This window comes from Bison bison, unplaced genomic scaffold (assembly GCF_000754665.1).
Source record: "Bison bison bison isolate TAMUID 2011002044 unplaced genomic scaffold, Bison_UMD1.0 scf7180017864537, whole genome shotgun sequence".
In the NCBI taxonomy this organism is placed as follows: domain Eukaryota; kingdom Metazoa; phylum Chordata; class Mammalia; order Artiodactyla; family Bovidae; genus Bison; species Bison bison.
Window position 1 is genome coordinate 5,162,878 of NW_011495085.1, and position 19,458 is coordinate 5,182,335.

Consider the following 19,458-nt stretch of genomic DNA (forward strand, 5'->3'; position numbering starts at 1 on the left):
ACCATCTGCAGTGATTTTGGAGTTCCAAAAATTAAAGTCTGACATGGTTTCCACTGTTTCCCCATCTATTTCCCATAAAGTATGGGACCGGATGCCATGAACTTCGTTTTCTGAATGTTGAGCTTTAAGCCAACTTTTTCACTCTCCACTTTCACTTTCATCAAGAGGCTTTTGAGTTCCTCTTCACTTTCTGCCATGAGGGTCGTTTCATCTGAATATCTAAGGTTATTGATATTTCTCCTGGCAATCTTGATTCCAGCTTAAATAAGCAGGGTGACAATATGCAGCCTTGACATACTCCTTTTCCTATTTGGAACAAGTCTGTTTTTCCACATCCAGTTCTAACTGTTGCTTCCTGACCCGAATAAAGGTTTCTCAAGAGGCAGGTCAGGTGGTCTGGTATTCCCATCTCTTTCAGAATTTTCCACAGTTTATTGTGATCCATGCAGTCAAAGGCTTTGGCATAGTCAATAAAGCAGAAATAGATGTTTTTCTGGATTGGAAAAGGTCAGCTTTAATTCCAATACCAAAGAAAGGCAATGCCAAAGAATGCTCAAACTACCGCACAATTGCACTCATTTCACATGTTAGTAAAGTAATGCTCAAAATTCTCCAAGCCAGGCTTCAGGAATATGTGAACTGTGAACTTCAAGATGTTCAAGATGGTTTTAGAAAAGGAAAAGGAAAGAGAGATCAAATTGCCAACATCCACTGGATCATTGAAAAAGCAAGAGAGTTCCAGAAAAACATCTATTTCAGAAAAACATCCAGAAAAAACATATATCATTAGGTGATTATAAATTAAAACATAGTGAAGTATCACTACCCACCTATTAGAATGACCAAAATTCAAAACACTGACACCAAATGCTGGTTCTGCTGCTGCTGCTAAGTCGCTTCAGTCGTGTCCAACTCTGTGCGACCCCATAGACAGCAGCCCAACAGGCTCCTCTGTCCATGTGATTTTCCAGGCAAGAGTACTGGAGTGGGTTGCCATTGTCTTCTCTGAAATGCTGGAGAGGATGTAAATAAAAGAAACTCTAATTCATTGCTTGTGGGGATGCAAAATGGTACAGCAACTTTGGAAGTCAATTCAGTAATTTCTTACAAAATAAATGTACTGTAACCATACAACCCAACAATTGTGCTCCTTGATATCTCCCCAAGAAACTGATACCTTATTTTAACACAAAAACCTATACATGAATGTTTATACCAACTTTACTCATAACAGACAGAACTTGGAAACAATCAAGATGTTCTTCAGTAAACAAACCATTGTACATACAAACCATGAAATATTATTCAGCAACAAAAAGACATGAGCTATTGAGTCATGAAAGACATAAAAGAATCTTAAATGCATATTACTAAGTGAAACAAAGCTAATCTGAAAAGGCTACATACTGTGTGATTTCAAGTATATAGCATTCTAAAAAAGACATAACTGTGAAGACAGTAAAAAGATCAAAAATTTGTATAGAGAAGATAGAATGAATAAGCAGAGGATAGAAGACTTTTAGGGCAGTAAAGTGATTTACTGTAATACTGCAATGGAGGATATATATCATTATACATTTGTCCAAACCCATAGAATGTAAAACACTAACAGTGAACTCTAATGTGAACTATGGCTTTAGATGATAATGATTGACTAGTGTAGGTTCATGAGTTATAACAAATATACCACTTAGGTAGAGGCTGTCAGTAGTGGAGACAATTGTGTATATGAAAATAGAAAGTATATGGGAGTTCTGTGCACTTGCCACTCAATCTTGATGGAAATCTGAAACTGCTATAAAAGTAATCTTTATTGATGAAAAACAAAGTTTTACACACACACACACACACACACATATAATTGGAGATCAAAACCAATTGGAAAAGAGGGGTGGGGTCAGGAGATTGATTGTGAACCAGAATAGGAAGAAGTCAGGGAAATATACTGAAAAAATAGGCAAAAGTTTCCCTTATATTTTGAGGTAAATGCAAATTCCAACAATAATGAAGAGGAAATTAATATAAAAATGTAAACACCTTTTTCCAATAATAGTTAAGCTGTTGAAAACTAAAAATAGGTTTATAAAAATTATAACATCCAGAAAGATACTTTACTTAGAAAGGTGTGAGACAGACCATTTCTAACTTAGAAATGAAAGCCATAAAACAAATAAATATCATATTTAAAGTGCTGAAGATAAAAAAGTGCTGAAGAAAGAAAAAACATTAACCAGAATTGTATATTCAGTGAAAATATTATTCAAAATGAGATAGATTAAACAATTATTTTCATTTAAAGGAAAACCGAAAAGCCACATTGTCAGCAGACTTGTCTTACAAGATGTAATGCAGGAATATTGTTATGGTGAAAGAAAACTATACCAGGGCAGAAACCCAGATGTGCAAGACAGAATAAAAAGAACCAAAAAGATAAATTTGTGTATAAACATAATAGACTAGGTTTTAGCCTCTTTCAGTATTGTTAAAAGGAACATGGCTGTTTAGAGCAAGCATAATATCATTGCAAAATTGGGCATATAACTTCTTTACTGGAGTGGGTAGCTATCCCTTCTCCAGGGAAACTTCCTGACCCAGGAATTGAACTGGGGTCTCCTGCACTACAGGTGGATTCTTTACCAGCTGAGCTACCAGGAAAGCCCTTTAACACTTAAAGAATATGATAAAAAGAGATAGTAAAAGATAAAAATTGAAAAGGGAAAAGTAAAGCCATTCTTACTCACAGACAATACTGTTATCTATTTTTAAAATCTCAGTAAAAGTACAAATGTGTTTGAATAACTGAAATACAGGAGAAAAAACAACAGCAACAAAACAAGAGAATACTATGAACAATTATATGCCAACAAATTCAAGAACCTAGAAGAAACAGAAATGTTTCTAGAAACAAACAGCCCACCAAAGGTGGATCAAGAAGAAACAGATAATTTAAACAGACAAGTCCCTTAGAAGTGAAATAGAATCTGTAAGAAGAAAAAAAAAAAAATCCTGTAATCAAAAGTCCCAGACCAGATGGCTTCACAGGTGACATCTACCAAATGTACAAAAAAACACAAAAAACCTTTAACTGGTCCTTCTCAAACTCTTCCAAAAGACTGACGAGGAAGGAACACTTCCTAACATATTTTATGAAGCCATCATCACCCTAATATCAAAATCAAACAATTACACCAGCAAAAAGGTTGGTCCAGTCACTGTGGAAAAGAGTATGGAGGTTCCTCCAAAAACTAAAAATACATCTGTCACATGGTCCAGCAATCCAACTCCTGGACATATATCTGGACAAAATTATAATTCAAAAAACACATGTACCCTATATTCATAGCAGCAATATTCATAATAACCCCGCCATGGGAACAAGCTAAATGTCCATCAATAGATGGATGGATAAAGCTTCAGTGATACGGATAGAACTAGAGAGTATCACACTAAATGAAGTAAGTCAGAAACAGAAAGACAAATACCACATGGCATCACTTATATGTGGGAATTAAAATATGACACAGATGAACTATGTATGAAACAAAAACAGACTCAGGCGTAGAGGACAGGCTTGATGGTTGCCAAGGAGAGAGATGGACTAGGAGTCTGGGATTAGTAGATGCAAACTGTTATATACAGAATGAATAAACAACAAGGTCCTACTCTGTAGAATGAAGAACTACATTCAATATCCTGTGATAAACTATAACAGAAATGAATACAGAAGAACATATATATATATATGAATCACTTTGCTGTATAGCAGAAATTAACACAACATTGTAAATCAACTATACTTCAATTTTTAAAAAAAAGTTTATGTAAATTTTAATTTAAAGTGGGCCTGAACTAAAATTTAAAAGATACAGATATGAAATTTTAGAAGAAGAGTATGAGAACATTTTCCATGAATTTAGAGTAGAAAAAATTTACTGTATAGACTCAAAAGTTGGTAGCAATAAGAATTATAGTTTGTATTTAAAACATTTTGCTGGGGCCTTGTTCACCGAAACTTGGTCTCCCGATGTTGCTCTCTCTCCCAAATTCTGGCTGAGTCTCCATCTGGAGCGCGGAACCCGCCATGCTTGCTAATTATGCCTGGGCTTCTAAGATCCGACCGGGGAGGCCTCAGTGTCTCCTCTCCTTTGGGAGAACGGAAGGACACCTGCGGCCTATGTAAGTGGTGCAAACTTCTTGTCTTGAAGTTTTATTGGTCTCCCGCGTAAACCAAGCTACTCAGCCTCTCTTCTCCACTGAATTTTCCTACTGAGCTATCCTTATTCTATTATTCTTTATATCCTTAATTAACATTTAATTAAGCAGTTGTTTCCTGATCCTCGCCGACGCCGTCCCTGCTTTGAATTCCCTGGATCCACTGGGGCTGGACCCTGGCAAGTGGCGCCCGGAACAGGCTAATTTGAAGGATGCAGATTCTCCAATTTAGTTCCAGGACAGGCTGATTTGCCATATTGCAGTCCCCCAGACATCCGGTTCCCCCATTGCTTCGATCACAAAAGAGGAGCCCGCCAGAAGGGGAGGCAAGATAAACATCGAGATCCCGGTGAGACTGACAGGGCTGCTACAGCGCGAACTCCAACCAGAGAATAATTCTACTTATTCTGTTTTGGCTTGTCTACCCTCTCCTTATGTTTTTCTCTTTACCAACGATTCTGGAAAACTTAATGTACATATGACTTTCACTGGTGGACCCAATGTAGTGACTTGTGAACAATGCATGCTCTCATCTTGTTTAAACCCTCAATATAATGTTTGCTCCTTTGTAGTGTTACAATGTCCACCTTATCTTATGATGTAACCACTTATTGATATAACTATAGTCTTGCTGTGTTACAACAACTACAAGATTTAATGTGATCGCCACGATTTGTGGGCTTATTTATTTTAGGAATATCAGCTTTAATAGCAGCAATTACTTCTGTTACTGTGGCAGCAATATCATTGACTCAACAAGTGCATACTGCCCAATATGTTGATATCATGTCTAAAAATGCTTCTTTAACTCTAGCAACACAGGAAGCTACACATAGAAAATTGGAGATGAGAGTAGATGCCTTGGAAGAAGCAATAATGCATATTGGGACTGAGTTACAGGCTTTAAAAGTGAAAATGGCTCTGTCATGCCACGCTGATTACCGGTGGATATGCGTGACATCTTTAAAGGTAAACAAGACAGATTATGAATGGTAAAAAATCAAAAATCATATCTCAGGTGTTTGGAACAGCTCTGACATTGGCCTGGACTTAGGGAAACTTCATAATCAAATACAGACCCTGGAACACTCTCGACTGGATTTTACTGCTGCTGGAGCAGCTAATGACTTTTTTCACACTTTCTCTAACTTCATTTCAGGAAAAAACATTCTGTCTAATCTTCTCATAATCATTCTTCCTTGTATTGTCAGGATTCTTCAGCAGAACATTCAGAAGCTCGCGACTAAGCTGCATCTGGCTGTTTTAAGAAATAAAAAAAGGGGGAGATGCTGGGACCCAGCATATTACATACTGAGTGCATATTGAGTGCAGCACTTTCCACAGCTTCATCTTTCAGGATCTGGAATAGCTCAACTGGAATTCTATCACTGCCGGGAGCCAGCGTGAGGAGCTCCACCCATGACAAAGGTTATGAGGAAGGAGGCTCTGCATACACAAAGGCAGGATCGAGCCTCAGGAGTCCCCCTGGAAATTCTCTGCCTACTTTCTGCTTTGTGCTTTCACCTACACCTCTGACTTTACGGGGGGCTGTCTGCCACTACCTCTCTCTGAAAAAGAGTTAGCTTACAGCTCCAGTTAATAATTCCTGGGTGTGACAGTGTTTAACCTACAAACTCCTTTGGAAATCCTCTAACCTGCCTGAATAGGTTTTTCCGGCCACATGTGATTGTTCAGAGCCTCCCAACTGTGAGAGGCAGGAGATGTTCTAAACTGTCTAAACACAGATTCTTTTGAGTAGTTAAAAGATTGATTAGAAATTGTATTGGTGAAGGGTTTTTCACTTATTGGGCCAATGTTTGCTGCTAAGTCTCCATACTCCTTACCTACTGTGTCCTTGGCACAGTATTGATTGATATAATGGGTGTATAGAAATGTAAGTAGCAGCCTCAATGTTTGTAACCTTGGACCCTTGAGTTAATTCTTTTCTTGATTGAGCCCACCTCACCTTTGCCCTATAGGAATGCAGCTTTGTCCAATGCTTTTTTGGAGGCTGGTGCCTGACTTTGGAATAATCACCTTTAGAGAAAGATAAGTTTCTTAAAATGTTAACAGGCCTCCTGGCCAGAAGATGATGTAATTCACCTGAACTTTTGCATATGATAAGTTTGAAAGCCTGGCTTCGTTTAGAACCCAGAACTGCTGTCCTTGCATGACTCTACCCCTTCCCCCATTATCCTCTATGCACAACTTAAAGTATAAAAACTACTTTGAAAAATAAAGTGTGGGCCTTGTTCACCGAAAAAAAAAATTTAAAAAATAAAACATTTTGCTTTGAAATGTTGCACTAAAAATGCATTTAGGTTTGAAAAAGTTACTTATATGTATGTGTGCTCATTTGCTTCAGTCATGTCTGAATCTTTGCAACCCTAATAGACTGCCAGTTTCCTAACTCTGCCAGGCTCTTCTGTTTATAGGATTTTTCAGGCAAGAATACTGGAGTGGGTTGCCATGTCCTCCTCTAGGGAATCTTCCTGATTGAGAGATAAAATACACATCTCCAGTGTCTCCTGCATTGCAGGTGGACTTTTTACCACTGAGCCATCAGGAAAGTCCAATCATATGTCTGTAAATATAAGTATCAGTTCAGTTCAGTTCAGTCGCTCAGTCGTGTCTGACTCTTTGTGACCCCATTAATCACAGCACGCCAGGGCAATATAAGTATCAGATCAGATCGGATCAGTGGCTCAGTCATGTCCGACTCTTTGCGACCCCATGAATCACAGCACGCCAGGCCTCCCTGTCCATCACCAACTCCCGGAGTTCACTCAGACTCACGTCCATTGAGTAAGTGATGCCATCCAGCCATCACATCCTCTGTCATCCCCTTCTCCTCCTGCCCCCAATCCCTCCCAGCATCAGAGTTTTTTCCAATGAGTCAACTCTTCGCATGAGGTGGCCAAAGTACTGGAGTTTCAGCTTTAGCATCATTCCCTCCAAAGAAACCCCAGGGCTGATCTCCTTCAGAATGGACTGGTTGGATCTCCTTGCAGTCCAAGGGACTCTCAAGAGTCTTCTCCAACACCACAGTTCAAAAGCATCAATTCTTCAGCGCTCAGCCTTCTTCACAGTCTGACTCTCACATCCATACATGACCACAGGAAAAACCATAGCCTTGACTAGATGAACCTTTGTTGGCAAAGTAATGTCTCTGCTTTTGAATATGCTATCTAGGTTGGTCATAACTTTCCTTCCAAGGGGTAAGCGTATTTTAATTTCATGTCTCCAAAAACATCATGTGGTGGTGGTTTAGTCACCAAGTAGTGTCCAATTCTTTGCAAATTCATGGACTGTACAGTCCATGGAATTCTCCAGGTCAGAATACTAGAGTGAGTAGCCACTCACATCTCCAGGGGATCTTCCCAACCCAGAAATGGAACACAGGTCTCCCACTTTGCAAGCGAATTCTTTCCCAGCTGAACCACCAGGGAAGCCAAACAATACTGTAGTGGGTAGGCTATCCCTTCTCCAGTGGATCTTCCCAGCCCCAGGAATTGAACTGAAGACTCCTGTGTTGCAGGTGGATTCTTTACCAGCTGAGCTACCAGGGAAGCCCAATTCAAACTGTAAATAACTCAAATGTCTATCAGGAGGAGAATAAATGTACACATTTTGGAAAATTTATAAATGGGATACATTCTAAAATAAAATGAAAATATTGTGATATATATATAACATCAATGGAATAATCTTCTAGATGTGTATCAACTTCATGTGGCCACAAAAATATTTATTGAGTTATTTCACTATATGAAAGTCAAGAACAGGTCTGGAGTTAGTTGAGGTGTTGACTGCAAAAATATTAGAAAGTTTTCTGGAGATATGGATGTATTTTCTTCTTAAGGATGTCAATTGCAGTGCTGGATGTATTTTTCAAATCTCATTTTATTTTACACCTCAGGTATGCATTTTATAAAGTTCACTGAAGGAAAGATAATATCTACATGAATTTCTAAAACATAAAATAAGAATCAGTTTGTTAAGTTCAAATAATGAGATTAGTTTTCCAAAGAATAAACAGATAGGAATCTTTGTAACTCATTTTGTAACACTATGCATAATTCTGAAAATCCTGAAACCAAACCAAAACCAAAATTTTAGATCAATTTAACGTTGCTAGAGATGGAAGCTTATTATATTTTGGCTCCTGCTTTTGGGTAGGATGAATTAAGTTTTTTTTTTGATAGAATGGAGACAATTTTTTTCAAGTTATATAATTGATTTATTCATTCAGTTATATTCCCAGTGAAACATTAATTAGCACTTAACATAACATTAAGTAACCATAAAACCCAGTATTTCACAATAGGCCAAGAAAATTATTAACATAAAAACTGAGATGACTTTATCCAAATAAAAATTTAAGGTATACTATAAAGTGACCAAAAAGAATATGAGTCAGCAGCAAAAATACACAGATAATCCGTAGTCAAAAGTGTTCTGAAACAACTTAAGTTTTATGGTAATGTACAGTAAATGTACCCATTTTACCACACAAGTGAGCATCAGAGAAAACAAAATTCAGTTATTTTTATAATATGCTGTAAATAACTTTAGATGTTCAAACTTTACATATAAATGGTCTATGCATACTAAAAAAAACGTGATGCTACTCATTTAAGTTTGATGTGACAAAGCTTTTAAATGTAATATCAAGAGCAGAAATCAAATATTACAGATGTATATAAATTCATTATGTTAAAAATCAACTTTTTAAATAAAAAGTGTGGAAATATGCACAATGTATAGAGAGGTATATTAGCATGTGAAGATAATTCTTTATGAATGGTTAACAGACAAAGGAAATAAATGAGAAAAGAGTCATAAAAGATGAAAGACAGTTTTGCAGTTACTTAAAATAATAAAAACTAAAAATACCATGTAACCCAGAAATCCCACTACTGAGCATATACCCTGAGCAAACCATAATTCAAAAGAACACATCCAGCTCATTGTTCACTGCAGCACTATTTACAGTAGTCAGGGAATGGACACAACCTAAATATCCTTCAACAGATGAATGGATAAAGAAGATGGGATACATTTATACAATGTAATTTTACCCAGCCATTAAAAGAAATGAAATTGATCACTTGTAGAGATTGGTATGGACTTAGTGTCTGTCATACAGAGTGAAGTAAATCAGAAAAATAAAAACATAATATTAACATGTATGTAGAATCTAGAAAAATAATACAGATGAATTTATTTGCAGGGCAGGAATAGAGATGCAGACATAGGAAACAGACATGGACACAGAGGGAGAAGGGAGTGGGATGAATTGAGAGATTAAGGTTGATGTATGTGCAGTGCCATGCGTAAAATAGCTAGTGGGAACCTGCTATATAGCACAGGAGGCTCAGCTTGGTGCTCTGTGGTGACCGAGATGAATGGGATGGGTGGGTAGGAGGCAGATCCATTAGGGAGGGGATGTATGTCTACTTACAGCTATTCACATTGTTGTACAGCAGAAACTAACACAACGTTGTAAAACAACTATACTCCAATTAAAATAAATTAAAGCTTCAATATAAATGATCAATAGGGATATAAAGAAGGTAAAATTTCTAAAGTCATTTGTTTTTAAGTAAATGAAAATCACAAAATTAGATATGTTTGTATGACTTAAGAATTTGTCAAACATCTAAATAAGACTATGCAAAAAAGTGGTGTCCTTTACATGTTTCCCTTCAGATGGGTAGATTTTCTAGAGAAAATATATAAAAATGAATGCCACAATAATACAATAATTTTTATTTCTGGAATTATTACTCATAATTTTGTTTATTAAAGGATATGTTTATGGGCAATTTTTACATCACCAATTGTAGAAGTAATCCAAATCTCAAAAACTGCAGTGACATATTTTAATTACACACAATTCATTATTATCAAGTTTTATATTGATGTTATAAAGTAATTCATATTTGCTTAAATGAACAAAATTATTACATAATAATAGGTAGAATAATAGTTCATGTAAATGTTTAGAAAATAAATTCAGAGAGTAAAGGGGCAGAGAATATTTCTTCTTCCTTAGGTCCTATAGTAATATATACTATCTTAAATAATTTTTTTAAAGAGTTAATACAAAACATAGGATATAACATCAAGCTTTAATAAAAAGTATTTATAAGTATTTAATATTTTCTAATAAGAAAGACAAAAATTAGTTGCTTTAGCAGTGCATATAATATTATAGATTATAAACAAAAGCAAACAACAGTACTTACATAGCAAAACTTTCTTAGGAACTTTTTGAAATAGTGAAGCTACTTATCTTTCTAGTGGTGTATACATTTTCACTAAAAGAAAAAGCTTTCAAACAAAATCTAACTCCTGAATTTTACAGTTTGATAGAACAAAAGTTTTATAAAGTTTTTTGTTATACTGTGTTGCTTAGTTCATAAGATAAAACTTACAAATATATACAAATTAAGATTAAACCAAGCACACACACATTTAATCAACAAAAACCTCTAAATATGGGCTCACAATTCACAAGTAAAAATAATGTGTTAAGTTGTTTATTATGAATAATCTTAAAATGATTCTATGCTGATTCAGACAAGGACTAGGCTAGACTTTTCCTTGTGCTAATAATAATATAAAAAGATCTGGCAAGGAAATTAACAATATAAACAAGATATGAAGAATAAATGTTCAACTTAAGGAAGCAATTTCTTTTTGATTAAATTAGAAGCAATCATTTGTATACCAATTATAATTAAAAATTAGCTTTATTTGTGCCTTAAATAGGGTTTGGCAGGATTTCTACTTGGCAGTTTTTGTATTTTGGCTTTAATTGCTGGATACCCTGGGAATGACTGAAACTCTTCCTTTATCTTTTTTTTATAGGTATTTTTTAAATTTAAATTTATTTATTTTAATTGGAGGCTAATTACTTTACAATATTGTATTGGTTTTGCCATACATCAACATGAATCTGCCACGGGTGTACACAGCTGTAAACTCTTCCTTTAAAAGTATCTGCATTTCATATTATTAGGACTTTCCCTCTAGTTCAGCTGAATTAATGAGATTTTGTTATGTTTATGTTAGTGAGGCCAAAGTCTTTTTCTTTTCTTCTAAATAGAATATGTGCAGACAGGAATAAACCTAACATGGAAGATTTCCATCACGAAGTGGCGAGCTCACTGTTCCTAGAAAAGTGAAAGGCAATGCCAAAGGACGTGGCAGGTTGGGAAAGAACAGACTGTAAGCAATGACCTTGAGACACTAAGGATCTATTATCTTAGGATGTTACTTTTAAATAAATTGTGGATGTATGATGATTGAATCCAGCAATACTATTTGAAAACTTTACATTTTCAACAAAATATATTACAGTCATGAGACACCACACTCCTGAATATAAAAGCCCATGTCACAATTGCCCAGAAAGTCTCATAACACATTCAAGAAAGACTTTTGTACCCCTTCTTGCCTTCCTTAAATAAATGCAATAACCTATCACCCCCTCAGAGGCACCTCCAAGGAGAGAAGCTTGTAGCTTTCTGAGATGTTAAAGTGGGAGAGATTTTATATTCAGAAAGATGTACTGTTCCCCTTTCAACACTCTCACTTTGCATAACATTTTGCCTCTGGGTCAAGAATAAGAATTTGTGACTGAAAGAAAAAACAGCTTGGGAAAGGGCCCTGTCAGTCAAACCGTTTTTGAGTAATACTAATGGTGATAATTTTAAATATAATGTAGAACACATTTCTTTCCAAAAGTTCGCAGCATGCATAAAGGTCAAAAACATTGAATTACACTCTTACTCATTTTATTTAATACAAGATATAGGTGGTATCGGAGAAGGCAATGGCACCCCACTCCAGTACTCTTGCCTGGAAAATCCCATGGACGGAGGAGCCTGGTAGGCTGCAGTCCATGGGGTCGCTAGGAGTCGGACACGACTGAGAGACTTCACTTTCACTTTTCACTTTCATGCATTGGAGAAGGAAATGGCAACCCACTCCAGTGTTCTTGCCTGGAGAATCCCAGGGACGGGGGAGCCTGGTGGGCTGCCGTCTCTGGGGTCACACAGAGTCGGACATGGCTGAAGCGACTTAGCAGCAGCATAGGTGGTATAATGTGGAAAATATATTTACGTGAAAGGGCCTTCTTCTCAATAATTGAAAATGGTATTATGTGAACTGTGTGTCATTGCTAGAATGGCTACTTATCTGAAATGCACAAATACCAAAGGCTATCTGGAATCTATTTGCATACATCACGGTGTGTGTGTGTGTTTGTGTGTGTGTGTGTGTGTGTGTGTGTGTGTGTGTATAAGCCAATAGAGCAATTTTTAAATAAATTAAACCAAGGTGAGATTGTTTATTCAACCTGGGTGACTTACTGTAAGCAGATACATTTCCCCCCACCCCCCCAGGAGTAAGTCATCATATGTTTTATTCAGCATAGATTGGATTCAAGGGAAAACCAGAGGTCACATGCTTATTTTTAGATAGATACCACTGAATATACTTCCCTGGTGGCTCAGATGGTAAAGAGTCTGCCTGCATTGTGGGAGACCCAGGTTTGATCCCTGGATTGGGACGATCCCCTGGAGAAGGAAATGGCAAACCAATCCAGTATTCTTGCCAGGAAAATTCCATGGACAGAGGAGCCTAGAAGGCTACAGTCCTTAGAGTTGCAAAGAGTTGGACACAACTGAGCAACTTTACATTCAGTTTAAACAATACCTGTATTTATTCTACATGAGTTTATCATAAAGATGAGATATTATTAAATTATAAGATTATTAACTAATCTTTTGATTAGTTAAAAAGCAAAATGTAATTTTTAACAGTTCCAACAATTTTTTGATTTTTAATTAAAGGCAAAGTAATACGTGAATAAACTTTTAAAAGTCAATAACACTAAACAGCTTATAAACAAAAAAAGACTTTTTCCCTACTTCTCCCCACTCTGTGGTCTCACTACCAAGTATTTTAGAATTTTCTTTTGGTAGTAACTTCCCTATTCATAAACAGCATGTTTATTTACCGATTCACTTTGATTTTTAATACTCGATATTATTTCTTAGAATGTACTATAAAAAACTGGGTTTTACCTCTTTTATACTACATCTTCTTTTATCCTCTCAGCTTTATTGCTTTTGTTCAGTCACTCAGTTGTGTCTGATTCTTTGTGACCCTGTGGACTGAAGAACAGTCTTCCCTGTCCATCACCATCTCCCAGAGCTTGCTCAAACTCATGTCCATTGAGTCGGTGATGCCATCCAACCATCTTGTCCTCTGTCACCCCCACCTCCTCCTGCCCTCAATCTCTCCCAGCATCAAGGACTTTTCCAATAAGTTGGCTCTTTACATCAAGTGGCCAATGTATTGGAGCTTCAGCTTTAGCATCAGTCCTTGCAATGAATATTCAGGGTTGATTTCCTTTAGGGTTGATTGGTTTGATCTCCCTGATGTCCAAGTGCTCTCAAGGGTCTTCTCTGGCACCACAGTTTGAAAGCATCCATTCTTCAGTACTCAGCCTTCTTTATATTCCAGCTCTCACATTCATACATGACTATTGGAAAAATCATAGCTTTGACTATATGGACTTTTGTTGGCAAAGTGATATCTCTGCTTTTTAACACGCTGTCTAGATTTTTCCTCTCAATAAAGCAAGTTAATTTAAGGTTGTGAAAGTGTTAGCCACTCTGTCATGTCTGACGCATTGCAACCCTATGAGCTGTAACCCAATCAGGCTCCCCTGTCCGTGGAATTCTCCAGGCAAGAATACTGGAGTGGGTTGCCATTTTCTTCTCCAGGGGATCTTCCCTACCCAGGGATTGAACCTAGGTCTTCCATGTTGCAGGCAGATTTTTTAATATCTGAGCCACCAATTTTAAGTAACTTTTTAAAAATTATTTATTATTGAGTTATAACTGGTAAATTTGTATTAAAGCATATAATATGATGATGTAATATACAAGTACATTGAGATAGGATTGTTCCCATCTAGAATATTTTCTTATGTCTTAGTTTATGTTCTCTAGAAAATAGAATCTGAGCAAATCTTAGCAGTAATATTTAACCAGGTGCAATACCAGGGCAGAGTAAGAGAGAAGAGAAGCATTACAAGGCCAGGAAAGAAAATAAATCTCCAGTGGTATGTTATTCAGTTGACTGTCACTTTAGGAAGAGCAATGACTAATCCCTGACCATGTAAGGTAGCCTTGGGCAGTCTCTACTGAAACTATTGAAGTTATGCTTTGGATTCATCCATTAAAGGAGAGGATGAAGAAGATATTCTTCTCTGATACTGTGTTGCTACGTATCACTCATTGGTGAAATTTTGCCCTATGAAGAATAACCTTCACACTTTTGAGGAGTATTGTCTTACCCCTTTGGCAAGATACTGCTGTGGTATCTCAGGGGCTTGCTTTCCTGGTGGCTCAATTGGTAAAGAAACCACCTGCAATGCTGGAGATTTGGGGTTGATCCTTGGGTCAGGAAGCTCCCCTGGAGAAAGAAATAACAACACTTCTTTTTGCCTGAGAAATCCCATGGATAGAGGAGCATGGCAGGCTACAGTCCATGGGGTCTCAATAATCAGATGTGATTTAGCCACGAAACCATCACCACCACATGGCATTTCAGTACCCTTCTCTGAAGGGTATATGTGAGTTCTCTGTGCTATATGTGAGTTCAAAATTAATTAAAGGGTTCCAAGACTCTGGATATCTGCCTTGGCAGATAGATCCCTGGTCTCCGTGTAAGTTCCAAGAGCTAAGGAGACAAGTACAGTTTAGAAAACAAGATACAATACAGGTATGTCTGATATAGTTCATTCCTTGTGGTATTCAGATCTCATGGTACCTTTCTGCTGGGTTTTCTATTGCAAAATGAGACACCACTTTTGGAACACTTCTTTACCAGTTGTGAAAGTACATGTTAAATCAAGTCAAGTTTCTGTGAAGATCAATCTCTATCTCTCAGAGCACTTAAGAAAGAATGTTAATTTTAAAAATTAATAAAAGTTATAGCCTCTACTGCTGAAACCCGTTTATCACATCACTACCCATTCTAGAGTTCTTCACCCTTAGCCAGTACTTCAAACCACATGGGGAGCCCTAAGAAGGTGATCGTTAGTTGTAGCTCCCAGTTCAGCATTGTTATTAATATGTTCCTGGGCAGAAGTATTTTCTTCTTGAAAATCAGGACATCTTTTCTAGCAGACTTAAAGCTGCAGGGAAGAAAAACAAAAGTTCAAGGGACTCAGTGGGTATGATGAACACATGTGTTGTCCCGCTTAAATCCGTCAGCTCAATGATCCATTTAATGTAGCTGCTGGAACATGCTACTATATTTTGACAAATGATTCAATGCATGCTGTGTTTCCTGGAAGGCAGCACTGATCTATCTAAGAGGTTTGCCCTAAAACTTACACGTGTCTGAGACTCTTCTATCAGTCTGATTGTTTCTCATTGATAGGGTGTGTGGAATGATTAGTAATTTCTAAGCCCACTGCATGAACTATTTTGTATAAAATATGCCCCTTGGTCTGAATTGATGTTGTTATTATATCATGTTCACAGATCAATGTGTTCTGTAAGCACTTAGACAATGATGCTATAGAGATATCAGAGAAGGCATCCTTCTGTTGGGAATATGCATTAATTCTGGCAAAAATGATCCTTCAAAATACAAAACATCTAATGCAATTGACAAACCTTCATGTAGCAAGCAGTGGTCCCTTTGAAATATCAAGGGCTCAACATCTTTCTTTTCTGCTGGCAGGTTGTACGTTCATGTACGTTCATGGTATCAACAGCTAGATGACTTGGTGAGAATGAATTCATTTTAAAACTGCATAATCCTTCTTGTCATACTGTCCACCCTGTCTATGGATTCACTGTCAAATTACTCAGGTGGTACAGGAGAGAAGCTATTTAATTCCCTAGCAAGTATCATTTTTATGCAGTGGTTAAATATCTCCTCTGTGGTTCAAGCTGCTTTCCCTTCAACTTTACATGAAACAAAGTTTCATTTACTTTGTTTTCACTAACATAAATCCACATATGTATCTGTCAGACCTACCCAACATCAGTCTTCCAGATTTGTTTTTATTAGGTGATAGACCAACTGTCCACATTTATCTTTGCACCCAAGTTAGTGCTTATGAGTTCCAGGCCACATTTCTTCCATAGAAAGTAGATCACCAAGTTTAGCAAATGCTGTTTTATGTCCTTGGAGAATTGTCCACCAACTTAGTGCCTCAGAATTACCCTGATATGAGTAATATGGAGCAACTCCTTTCCAATTACTGCCAAGACAGAGCATCCATTCATCATGAATTAGCATTTGGACTAAAATTGTTTTCCCCTTCTTTCAGTTGGTCAAAGGTCAAGGGAGGTCTTTGGTATATATTCAGGGAGAATGTAAGCAAAGATAGGTCACCTGGAATTTGGATTTTCTCAAAAAATATTTATGAGCAAGTTTCCTACATGTAATATTTCAGTTATAAGTGGGATAATTATCATAGTCCTGAGGCAATACAGTAAAAATGTACTGTTGGCTTTACTGTATAAAGGAATACTAACTCTAACATAAATTTCAAAGAAAGGAATTGGCAAAAAGTAAATCCTTGTGACAGTACTGCTCTGTACCAATAAACACACCAGAGCAGCAGAATGGCTTCTGTAAAGGCCATATCGTTGTTAGGTTTACAACAGTCCACTAATTTCTGCCATGCTGTATAGGTTTTATTAAGACCCTGGGTAGAAGAATTGAATGGAGACCACCACTCTGGAATCTTTTGAGTATATGACAGTGACTTTAGTTTCTGCAATCATTCAGAAACACACTATCTTCTTATTTCCTATCTTGAGGATAGGGTTACAGGGTGTTAGGCAGTGGCCAGGTTCTCTCTTTGCTCTTCCTATTATAACCTTAATCCATGGGTCAAGAAGTATATGTAGGACTTGAGAAAATACGGTGAAGTTGAAGGACCTTGCACTCACTCCTCCCATGAGAACACCAAAATCACGCCTAACTGCTGAATGAACATCAGTAAAAAAGAATGGAACCTACCAAAAGAGATATGCTACATCTAAAGGCAAAGAAGAAACCACAAGATTAGAGGAGGATCACACTCACAATATAATCAAATCCAATACCCCCAGGTGGGCTACCCACAGACTGAAGAACAATTATGTCACAGAAGTTCTTCCATGGGATTGAGAGTTCTGAGCCCTATGGCAGGCCCCCCAGCCAAGGTCTCTGGCATTGGGAGGAGAAGCTTCCAGAACATTTGGCTTTGAAGGCCACTGGGATTTAATTGCAGGAGCTCAATTAAAGATACTGGGAGAAAGATACTCCACTCTTGGAAGGTGTACACTGAGAATAAAATACAAAGGAATAAACCTATGCAAAAGACTTGTGCTTTAAAAACTATGACACTGATAAAAGAATCCAAAGATGACACAAACAGATGTAAAGATTCACTGTGCTCTTGGATTGGAAGAATAAATACTGTGAAAATGACTACCCAGAGTAATCTCCAAAGATTCAATGCAATCTCTATCAAATTGCCAATGACATTTTTCAAAGCACTACATATTTTTTTTAATTTGTACATAAACACAAAAGGCCCCAAAATGCCCAAGGGATCTCAAGAAAAACAGAAATGGAGGAATAAAGCTCTCTGACTTCAGACTATACTATATGCCTACAGTTATCAAAACAGTATGGTTCAGGCCCCAAAACAGAAATACACATCAATGAAACTGGCTAGAAAGCCCCAAAATAAACCTACACACCTATGATCAATTAATATACGAAAGAGGAGGCAAGAATATACAGTGGAAAAAAGACAGTGTCTCCAATAAGTGATACCAGGAAAACTGGAAAACTACATGTAAGAAAATGGCATTAGAATATTCTCAAACATTACACACAAAGACAAACTCAAAATGCATAAAAGATCTAAATGTTAGGGTGGATACTATAAAACTAGAGGCAAACATAGGCAGACCACTCTTTGACATACATTGCAACAGTATCTTTTTGAGTCTATCTTCCAGAATAGGGGAAATAAAAACAAAAATAAACAAATGGGACCTAATTAAACTTAAAAGCTTTTGCACAGGAAAGGGAACCATAAATAAAAAGACAACCTTCAGACTGGGAGAAAATACTTGCAAGTGGTGCAATTGACAAGGGTTTAATTTCCAAAATATACAAAACAGCTTATGCAGCTCAATATTTAAACAAAACAAAACAAAAAAAACAATATGAACAACCAAATTGAAAAATGGGCAGGAGATCTAAATATATATTTCTCCAAAGAAGACATACAGATCACGAAAAGGCACATGAAAATGCTAAACACCACTAATTATCAGAGAAATACAAATCAAAAGTACAATGAAGTGTCACCTCACATCAGTCGAAATGACCATAATCAAAAATCTACAAATATGGAAGAGGGTGTGGAGAAAAAGGAGCCCTCCTTTTTGGTGGGAATGTAAATTGGTGCATCCACGATGGAAAACTGTATGGAGTATCCTTAAAAAGCAAAAAATAGAGTTACCATATGATCCAGCAACCTAACTTCTAGGCATAGATCAGAGAAAATTATAATTCAAAAAGATACTATGCATTTCAATACTCATACAGCATCATTTACATTTATAATAACCAAAATATGGCAGCAATCCATCAATAGATGAAAGAAAAATTAATAAGAGCTACATATACCCAATAGAATACTACTTAGCCATTTAAAAGAATGAAATAATGCCATTTATAGCAACATGAATAGACCTAGAGATTATTATACAAGGGAAGTAAATCAGACAAGACAAATTTCATATGATTTCTCTTATATGTTTCATCTAAACAATTATATAAATGCACTTATCTATAAAACAGAAAGAGAATCACAGCCATAGACATCAAATTTACGGTTACCAAACGGCAAAGGTGGGAGAAGGGTAAATTAGTAAGTTTGGGGTTAACAGATGCACACTCCTATACATAAAATAGACAACATGAACCTACTATATAGCAAAGGGAACTATCCTAATATCATGCAATAACCTATAACATGATATAATGTAAAAAAAGAATATATATGTGTGTGGGTATACATATATATATATATATATATAAATTACTTTGGTGTACACCTGAAACTAACAACATTGTAAATAAATTTTATATCAACAAATTTTTTTATGAAAAAGAATAAAAAATATATGTAACAAT